The sequence below is a fragment of the Zonotrichia leucophrys genome, unplaced genomic scaffold (assembly GCF_028769735.1).
Source record: "Zonotrichia leucophrys gambelii isolate GWCS_2022_RI unplaced genomic scaffold, RI_Zleu_2.0 Scaffold_584_31506, whole genome shotgun sequence".
Classification (NCBI taxonomy): domain Eukaryota; kingdom Metazoa; phylum Chordata; class Aves; order Passeriformes; family Passerellidae; genus Zonotrichia; species Zonotrichia leucophrys.
In genome coordinates, this window is record NW_026992789.1 from 20,823 (window position 1) to 31,506 (window position 10,684).

The window sequence follows — 10,684 nt, forward strand, 5'->3', positions numbered from 1 at the left end:
TGATACATCATTGTGTGGGGGAACACAGCTGGGAAGTGTTCGAGAAAGGGAAGGAAATCATCCAGATCCTCTTGGAGCTAGTTTCACCATTAAAAGAGCAAAGTAAAGGGACCAGCTCTGAGATTCAGTTCCTGGGAGTGAAGTGGCAGATGGACGGCGTCAGATTCCTACAGATGTCATCAACAAGATCACAGCAATGTCTCCACCCACCAATAAGAAAGAGACACAAGCTTTCTTGGGTGCAATAGGTTTTTGGCAGGATGCGTATTCCTGAGTACAGTCAGATCGTGAGCCCTCTCTACCTGGTCACCGAAACGAAGAACAATTTCCAGTGGGGCCCTGAGCAGCAACATGCCTTTGTCCAGATCAAGCAGGAGATTGCTCATGCAGTAGCCCTTGGCCCAGTCAGGACAGGACCAGAGGGGAAGAATGTGCTCTACTCTGCAGCCGGGAACCATGGCTTGTCCTGGAGCCTTTGGCAGAAGGTGCCTGAGGAGACTCGGGGTCCACCACTGGGATTTTGGAGTCAAAGCTACAGAGGGTCTGAAGCCAACTACTCTCCCACAGAGAAGGAAATCTTAACTGCCTATGAAGGAGTCCAGGTTGCCTCGGAGGTAATAGGCACTGAAGCACAACTCCTCCTGGCACCCCGACTACCGGTGCTGGGGTGGATGTTCAAAGGCAAGGTTCCTTCCACTCACCATGCCACCAGTGCTACATGGAGCCAGTGGATTGCTCTTATCACTCAGAGCACCTGTATAGGTAAACTGAATCGCCCTGGGATTTTGGAGGTCATTACAAATTGGCCCAAAGTTGAGAATTTTGGTGTCACAGATGAAGGGGAACAAGAACCAGTGACATGTGCTGAAGAGGCTCCTCCCTATAACCAACTGCCCCCAGAAGAAACACGCTACGCTCTTTTCACTGATGGTTCCTGTCGCATCGTAGGGATGAACCGGAAGTGGAAAGCAGCCGTATGGAGCCCCACACACAGGTTGCATAAGCTACGAAGGAGAAGGTGGATCAAGCAATTTGCTGAACTCAAAGCTGTTCAAACTGGCCATGGACATTGCTGAGAGAGAGAAGCAGCCAAAGCTCTACCTCTACACTGATTCATGGATGGTAGCCAATGCTCTGTGGGGATGGCTGGAGAGGTGGAAAAAGGCTAACTGGAAACGTAGAGGAAAACCAGTTTGGGCTGCTGATGAGTGGAAAGACATTGCTACCAGGGTAGGGAGGCTACCTGTGAAAGTCCACCATGTAGATGCCCATGTACCCAAGAGTAGGGCCAATGAGGAGCACCAAAACAATGAGCAAGTAGACCAGGCTGCAAAGATAGGGGTGTCCAAAGTAGACCTAGATTGGGAACATAAGGGAGAGTTATTCCTAGCTCAATAGGCCCATGATGCCTCAGGCCACCAGGGCAGAGATGCCACCTGTAAGTGGGCACAAGACCGAGGGGTGGATCTAACCATGGACAGTATTTCTCAGGTTATCCATGACTGTGAGACGTGTGCTGCCATCAAGCAGGCCAAGCGAGTGAAGCCCCTCTGGTACGGTGGGCAGTGGTCCAAGTACAAGTATGGGGAGGCCTGGCAGATTGACTACAGCACACTGCCCCAGACACGCCAAGGCAAAAGCTACGTGCTGACCATGGTGGAGGCCACCACTGGATGGTTGGAAACCCACCCTGTGCCTCATGCTACGGCCTGGAACACCATCCTGGGCCTTGAAAAGCAAGTTCTGTGGAGACATGGCACCCCTGAGAGGATCGAGTCCGACAACAGGACTCATTTCAAGAACAGCCTTATCAACACCTGGGCTAGGGAACATGGCATTGAGTGGGTGTACCATATCCCCTACCATGCACCAGCTGCAGGCAAAGTGGAGAGGTACAATGGACTACTAAAAACCCAGTTGAAAGCTTTGGGTGGGGGATCTTTCAAGAATTGGGAGCAGCATCTGGCAAAAGCCACCTGGTTAGTTAACACCCGAGGTTCCACCAACCGAGCAGGTCCTGCCCAGTCTGAGTCCCTGAATGTAATAGAAGGGGACAAAGTCCCAGTGGTACATATCAGAGGTTTGTTAGGGAAGACTGTGTGGATCAATTCTGCCTCGAGTATAGACAAACCCATTCGTGGGGTTGTCTTTGCTCAGGGACCAGGTTGCACGTGGTGGATAATGCAAAGAGATGGAACAACACGATGTGTACCTCAGGGAGATCTGATTGTGGGGTAAGAATGATATGGGGATAAGGGGTGGAATGTCCTGGGGTGACGTTATGATGCTTGTATATCCCCATTCATCTGTTCTGTGCCTTTAAGACCGGCTCTGAAGAGTGGAAGTTTTGTTTGGGTTTCTCTTATCAGGACACAGAGACAAGCGGTACATGAGACTGTTTTTTCACTTCCAGCTTCAGCTTGCTGCTTTTGCTTGCTCTCTTTTTCTGCTCTTGCTTCTGCTCTGCTTTCTGCCTCTGCTTATTAGCTAGTTCTAGCTAAACAGTCCACATTGCTTCCTGGACTGTTTCTCCTCTCCTGTTCCTGTGACCATCTCGAACCTGCTCCGGACTGGGACACGGACTAGGTTTGGCTGCAGCAGCTGCCCCAGCGCCGGAGGGACTGAGAACAGAGCAACCACCCCCCGAAAGAGACTTTCTGATTTTGTCATCTTTCTCAGAGCGGTGTCATCGGGTATTGTTCATTTTGTGTGCTGGGGGGTGCGGGGCCAGTCAAATAAACAGGTTCTTTCCACCTCTCTCCGAGGAATTTTTTCCCGAACCGGTGGGGGGAGGGGCCGTGTGGGTTTCGCTTTCTGGAGGGGCCCTCCTTTCCAGATTCTTTAACAAATTTGCCCTAAACCAGGACAGTAAACCAGAGCAGGTCATGCTAGAACCAATCCCGATGGGGCTTTCGGCATCAGGACCCTCACCCTTTATGAGCAGGCTGAGCCCAAAGACGCCCTTGCCCGTGCCCCGCGTGAAGAACCGCGCCGCTTCTCTTCACCCTGACAGCACGGATCCGTCGCTCCCATTGCACTCGCCCTCTCAGCACCGCACACGTCCCCATCTTCCCAACTCGGCACGGTGGGCACGGGCACAGAGGACAGCAGTGCTCCTCAGGCACCCCTGTGACACAGAGAGCTGCCCAGAGGAGATGCTGACCCTCTTGTGAGCCCAGGCCGTGCGAGGCAGAAGCCGGCCCAGAGAAGGGGCTGCGGCCTCAGGCAGCTCCGCGCTGCAGCAGCCGGGCAGCAGCGGGACCCTCCCAGCTAAGGAAGGCTCCGGCCTCTGCAGTCCCACAGCCCTCGGGGGCAGGGCAGCGACCACAACAAGGCTGGCAAAGCCCAAGCATGAGCACTGACAGGCACTGATGGGAAGAAGCCAGAGTCAGCCTGAGCCCCGGACAAGCTGTTGCCCCCATTCAGGACACAACAGGATGGGCTTTGAGATCAGCCACACCGAGGCACAGAGCAGTGCCCTTTTTGTCCCAACTGGTGATGGTAGCCACAGAATTCACTGGGCTCTCTTCTGAACCCTACCAGATCTTTTCTGAGAGCACAGCACTGGCAGCTGTTACAAGCAAGAAGCAGATTCATTGGGTTGTGCTGCAGAATCACAAAGGGCTTGATGTGTTCTCCTAGAGACTGATTTCAGCAGGACTTCTGCCAGTGGCTAGGACTCAAGCAGTCACAGCCTTCTGCTGATCCAGGAACAATCCCTGCTTCTGCCTTCGGCAGAGAGGGAAGCCCAGGCAAACTCCAGCCAGTCTAAGCTGCCCTCAGAGGCAGCAGGAACACCCAGAGCTCTCTCTTGCTGCCTCGGAGCACTGCCAGCACTTCTGTGACACTAAACTGAGCAGAACCCTCTGGTACAGCTGTGCTGACACGTGCACACAACACACTGTCCCTCAGATAAGAAAGATACCAGATGCACTCTGCCGCTCCAGGGAGTCACCCGCCATCTCCTGTTGCTGAGCAGCAGCTGGGTCAGCACGGGAGGTGAACCAAGGGCTCAGGCTCCACTTCTTCAGCTGGGGAGCAAAGGCTCCTTGGGACGGCACTGCTGCTGCAGCAGCTTCAGTGTCAGAGTCGGTGTAGATCTGAGACAAGAAATGAGTTGATGTCAGGAAGGTGTGGCAGAGATTGCCCTGAAATGCAAGAGAGATTGCCATTTGAAATGCAAGCCCTTAGGAAGCTGCTGTCAGCCACATGCAGAGCTCCTCAACTGGATTGCTTTGGATGTCCACTTGTGAAACCAAATGGTCAAAACCAAAGGCTGGTTTTACTCGAGTTCATAGCCAGTTTCTTGTTCTAAAGGATGACTGCAGCAACGACCGCTCCACTTCCTCCCAAAGACTCCTTTCCCCCTCCTAGGTCTGCAGATACATTTGCAGCTCCTCATTCTAATGTTCTACCTCCTGCCATGAAATTCTCTTTTTCTGCACCTTCCTCGGGACGAGCTTATCCTGCAGCATCTCTGGATGGTTCAGTTCCTGGGCCTCATGCCAGCCTCGGGGCCCTAGGTTGACCGTCATTTGCTGGAACTCTCTGCAGGCTGCCAGGTAGGATGGCGACACTTCCACCTCAAGTCAAACAGAACAAAGCAGTCAGAGACTACAGCTTGTCCCCGTCAGCCAGGAGTCATCGACTGGGAAGAAAGGAAAGAAAAGGACAGGAGCATTCACAAGGGATACAGACAGCTTGTAGCTTGTATTCCAAATCTATGTGAGTGACCATGTTCACCTGCAAAAACACCTCAAGAAACAAGGCCACCTGGAAGAAGCCAGCAGGAGTTCATTCGGATGACTGCTGGCTAAATGGCCAAAGGAGTAATGCCACTGTCTAGAGCATCAGCTGAGATCCAGCAGAGCAGGAAGTGTCCTTGAGAGCAGCTCTGACAGAGGCCTCATCAGGATGGCACTCAGAGGCATCACCCACCCCCCTGCTGCTCTGCACTGGAAAGGCAAGGAGGGCAGAAACCACCCCTTGGGTGACTGCAGTGCCTATTGCTATTTCACTCACTTGCTTTTCTAGAGCCTTTTGCTCCTGAAGGAGGCGATTCATTTTCTCTTGGATGATTTTAATTTTTTTGTCTAGCCTCATCTTCCTTACCTTGGTCTTAGCCTCAGATTCATACAGCTGTGCCTGCATCTGTTTGTCAATTTTCTGTAAACAACAATGGAAAGGACTCTCTTTCATGAGTAGAGTGGCTGCCATTCCTTCATTCACCTGTTTTTGTTGATTGCCCCTCTGCATAGGGAGATTCTTCTCCTCCTGGATGTCTTCATTCCATCTCTTCACTGCCATGATGGCACTCTGAGCTTCAGGCAGCTCTGCTTGTGGCTCTGCCTTGATGTTCTGTACACACAAAAGCAGAGCAAGTGACTGAGAGCTGCCATCAGGCTCAGCTTTTCCCTCTTTTAGCCTCAAAATCACATTTATTCAGCCCCTTCTTTCTGCTTCCCTACCCAGCTCTGTTTCCACTGTAACCATCCTGTCCCAGGGCTGTTCTCTGCAGATTCCAAGGCTCTGTGCTTCCAGTGCCTGTGGGACTCCTGGCCTCCTCAGTCCCAGGAGCTCTGGTTTATGCCCCTCTTCCTGCCCTTCCCTCTGTCCCCTGGCCAGTCAGGCTTACCTGGCCATTCTCCTGTGGCTCTTCCACCTGCTGCCTGAGCTGCTCTTCCTGCTCTCGGGCAGGGAACAGCTCTCCCTGAGTCTGGCATGGCATCTCAGATAAGGCAGTGTGCTCCTGCTCTTTCTCTAGAAGCACCTGCACAGAAAGCCAAGAGAAGATGGGTTTCAACTTCCCGTACACCCTTTGTGGGCCAAGACTCAAAGGCTGCTGGGCTCACACGTTCCCAAAGCACTGTGCTGCTGCTCTCCTGGGTCATTCTCTGCCCGAGGGGAGGCACAGATTCCAAAGTGACCCTGGCCCTACAATCAGGGGCCACTGGGACTGAAGCTCCAACAGCCTCTCAGGCAGCTGACAGGGAAGGGGTGGCATTTCTCAAGGGTCTGGTGAGGGCCTCCCTCTGCTTCTGCCATGTCCTGTTCGTCTTTCAGTGTTGGGAGTTTGGCTGGCTAAAGACTAGAAAAGTACAAAGCTGTGGCTAATTCCAAGTCCTGCACCTGCTAGATAGCGTGTCCTTGGGCCTAGCTGTAGTAGGATAACAAACAGTGAAAGAGACATGAGAAAAGAGAGATGTAACCCCTAAGGAATGAGGAAGAGTTCATGGTATAGTTTAACCAATAGATTGCTTGGCTTACAGAATATTCATAAGCTTATTATTTGCTGTATAAGTGTTTGATACTTTCTTCAATAAATTGGACCTGAAGAACTGGATCTGAGGAACCTGTGATGAACCACCTGGTGTCCTGATCCACTTCCTTCGATATTTCAGTAGTGACTGACACCCCGCCCTGTCCCACAGCTCCATCCTGGCTCTGCAGGGGCTTCCTGGGTGAGCTCACTCCTTGTGAGAGACACTTCTGGAGTTCACCTTCTCTTCAAGCCTGCACCAGCATTCCTCCTTCCTGACATCCACACTCTTGTTAGAAAACTGGGTCATTCAGGAGATGAGGATGCATGCAAAGATCTCTGATGGAAGTCAGAGAACCTCGATGGCCATCTCAGTATATGGAGGAGAACCAAGGTGTTTCTTCTCCCTCTTTTGTCAACTGAGAATTCTGACCAGCAGTAACAGAGTTTCTCATAAGGCCCCATTAATGAATGCATTCACACAACCCTGGGGATGCCAGTGAAGGAAACCATGTGTCATGTAATGCGTGTATGAGCAAAGTCACCAGACCCCAGATACAGCATGGGATAGTTCCACTCCCTCAGGACATGCAAAAATTTAAAGGACAAATGAAGGCTTCAGGTCAGAAAAGGCTGGAGGAGGAAAACATGAGGGGAAAAAACAACCATCTCTGGAGGGGGAAACATCTCTGCCTGCTCACGTTCCGTCAGTGGAACTTGTCTCTACTCCTCTCCTGAAGGGATGCCTTTAGGTGAGCTTTGCATCTTCCACTGCTTTGGAGCAGAGCCAGGAAGATTCAAATAGACAGACAGATCTCACTTTTATAATCTCTCTTTACTGTGCTGTGGTATTTACATTCTTTGAACAGAGAGAGATATAATTCTCTCTCCTAGGTTTTTTTTAAGGGAAGGTAGTGAGAAACTTAGAGAAGAAGAGAAAACAATTATTATCTCTACTTGCTGCCCTTGTTGTTTAGTACATGTAGAATGTGTTATAGTGATTGTTTACTGAAAGTGATTTGTTAATTGGATTTTAGTGATAGTTGTTTAGCTTGATTAGCTAATTAGATAAAAGCTGTGTTGTGACTGTCTGGAGACAGTCACGAGTTTTTCTTTAGTAGCTTTTTAGTATAGTATCCCTTTAGTATAGTTTTAATATAGTACTAAGTGTAATATAGCATAGCCTAAGAAAGCATTTGTTTAACCTTCTAAATCATAGAATCAAAGCACATTATTCCCCACGGGGGGGTCACCATGAATCAATACTGTCCTTTCTGTCGCTACACACATCAGCACTCGGTAGCAGTACCCTGATCAGCAGCCATCCTGAACTTGCTCTCCTGTTGCTTCAGTAACCCACACTCTTGGGGAATCTGGAGCGTGTGGGTCCCTATGTAATGCAACCAGACCCAGAGCATTGCACTGGGAACTGCACTCTTTGTGCATCTGTGCTCAGGCAAGTTCTTCTCTTGGACTCGACCACACTGATGGTGCTAAAGTGGCTGGAATCAGAAATGCAGCCCAGCCCCTCCAGCTCCTCTAATCTCTGAGCACCAGCTGGAATGCAAGGGCATTGATTTCCTGCTCAATTCCCAAACACAACACACACTGATTCCCTGGGCTGCCAAAAGACACAGGAGCCATTAACCTGAAAGTGATGTGTTTCTGCCAGTGCTGGAAAAGGGCAGGAAAGATTGAGAAAAAGATCCCTTGCTCCCTGGAGAAGGAGAAATTACACAAGGCTTCTCCTTCTAGCAAGCAAACAAACAATTAACCAACAAAATATGAAAGTGTTACCCACTCCAGTGTCTAAAGCACTTGGATGCAGTGAAGGGATGTTTGGCAGGGAAACAGCCCTTGTGCTGAGCATTGGCTCTATGGATCTCTAGGCAGCGGATCTACTTGGATAGAAGTCTGCCTGAAGGTCCCTCATGAGCCCCCTTTGTCCAGGCTAAAGCTCCCTCAGCCCCTCCTCCCTGGCCTTGTGCTGCACCCCTTGCCCAGCTCCCCTGTCCTTCTGTGCACACGCTGCAGCCCCTCCATGACTTTCTGCTTCCCAGGGCCCACAGCTGCACACAGCACTCCAGCTGTGGCCACAGCGCTGCCCAGCACAGGCCACGCTCACTGCCCTGCTCCTGCTGCCCCACTGCTGCTGGCACAGCCACTGTGCCCTTGGCCTTCTTGGCCCCCTGGCCCCACGCTGCCTCATCTTCAGCTGCTCAGGGCCGCCAGCCCTGCGTCCTTTGGGCCCACGCAGCTCCCCAGCCACAAAGGTGCCCATTGCACTTCAGATACAGCAGGCACCATTGCAAGGTGTACACCCTGGTTTTAGCATTACAGGACAGCAGTCAAGGACTTGCAGCTTTGCTCCCATTCTAGGCTCCAATGCAATTTTCAAAGCAAACTACACAATAGAAGGTATCAACAGACACATGCAGTGTCTGGTTTTTGCCTCAGAAGAAAGATTCAGAACTACTCCCTTTGTTTCTTTTGCCGCACTAGACAAGAATGGTCCCCCACAGCTTCATGGACAACACAGTCATCTCCTTGCAGCTTATCAAAGAGCAAGAAACAGGCAGACTCAGAGCACCTATCTGCTCTGCTACCGGCTGCTCTGCCTGAAGGGGCAAAAGAGCAACCTGGCAACAAAGGCAGCAAAATCCCTGACTTCAAGCAGCAACTCTACATCCCCAGTGTGTGTCTGAAATACTCCCAAGTAAGCACATCCAAGAAGTTTGTGGGGACAAAGCACCACCAAGAGCTTTTGTGGTCAGATCAACATTTTTTTGTGCCTGCAGCAACTTGGCCAGTCTGTGCAGGGGGTCGGGTCTCTCCATGCCACAGTGTCCCCTGTGTATCCAACAAGGCTGAGCACAGTGTCTTTGACATGCTCCCTGCTCTGGGATCAGGGAGCCTTCGTGCTTCAGGCTGGCCCCTATCCAAATGCCAGGAAGCTGGTGCCTAAACGTGACAGACCAAAGCCCATTGTCCAGCTGTCACAGGCTGGGGGCAATCACCAGGCCCTGGCAGGATGCCAGCACTCAGCATCCTCAGCCAGCAACAGCAAGTGCTGGCTGGTCAGAAACTTGCAGCTCTGCCCTGCACTAAAGACAGCAGCACACACAGCTGGCACTTAGTGGCTCAGAATGTTCAGGCTGTGGTGTGAGCACAGCTGGAGGCTGGCGCTCATCCACCTCATCTGCCTCCTCTTCGGCCTCCTCTCCATGAGCAGAGGGAGCCAGAGGAGAGACTGCTGTTGGTTCTGTGATCTGTGCACAGACAGCAGTGTGAGGGACACAAAGTTACCTATAATTTATAACCTTATTTCTGTTCAGCACTTTATTCTATTCAGCTTTATTTCTACAACCAGCTCTGCTAAGGACAAATCAGAAACTTTGGTAACAATGGGATTCTAAGTCACTGCGACTAAATTTAAATGGGTTAATTCAACAGAATTGCTAATAGTTCTGAAGTAGACATTATGCCCTGGCTACTATCAAGAAGCAACATTCTCTCTGCAAAATGAGCTTTTCACTCCTTGAAAGTTCTGAAATGGAAAATTAGGAAATAGCCAGTGATGCCTTTGTTATTGCTGCTGCAGACATGAAAATGGATTTTCTTTCAGCCTACCCAGCTGGCCCTCTACACTCTAGTGCCACAGGCCAAGCTCACAGCTTGCTCTACAATTCCTAAGCACCAGAACATGAAATGTTCCTTTCTCACTCACCTCAGGACCACCACCTCTGAATAACCTTCAGGTGACCTGGATGGGCAAGGGAAAATGAAAAAGTCTGTGAGAAAACTGCCTGGGCTGCTAAATCCAACAGAAGAGGTCAACCCCAAAACAGAGAGTATTTTTCTTATCAACATCCCTCCACGGAAAAAGTTCTTTCACACACCACAAGAGATCGGGACAATAATTTGGTTTGCCACCTTCAGCCTGTTCAGCCATAAATTAATACAACTGATAAAGAAAATTCAAAATTTTTCTTTTTCACTCAATGCTTCTGTTCTTCCAACAGATAAAGCAGCTTTTTTTCTCTTGTCTTTCAGGTACTTTTTCAAAAAAGAAGTTGCATGCATAATTCCCATTTAAATTGCGAAAACAGTCACCCAAAAAGCTTCCCCAAATCCCCCAAACTGTGGCAGTTTATTGTGAAACAGCACAGCACAGCTCCAGCTCAGGACAACACTCACTGCTTTGGGGTTTACTTCACTGCAAAGGGAATCATCTTTTAGCACTCAAGTCGGGTCAAAAGGACAGTCAAATCCTTTCATTACAAAATTTGGGAAAAAAAGAAGCTTTCCCCGAGTTTTGGGGAGAACTACAAGTCTTTAAAGGCCTTCTGAGAAGGCCCCCATCTGCATTTTGGGAAATTTCCGCTTGTCCCAGCAAACTGAGGAAATGACAGACTCTGCGCCACA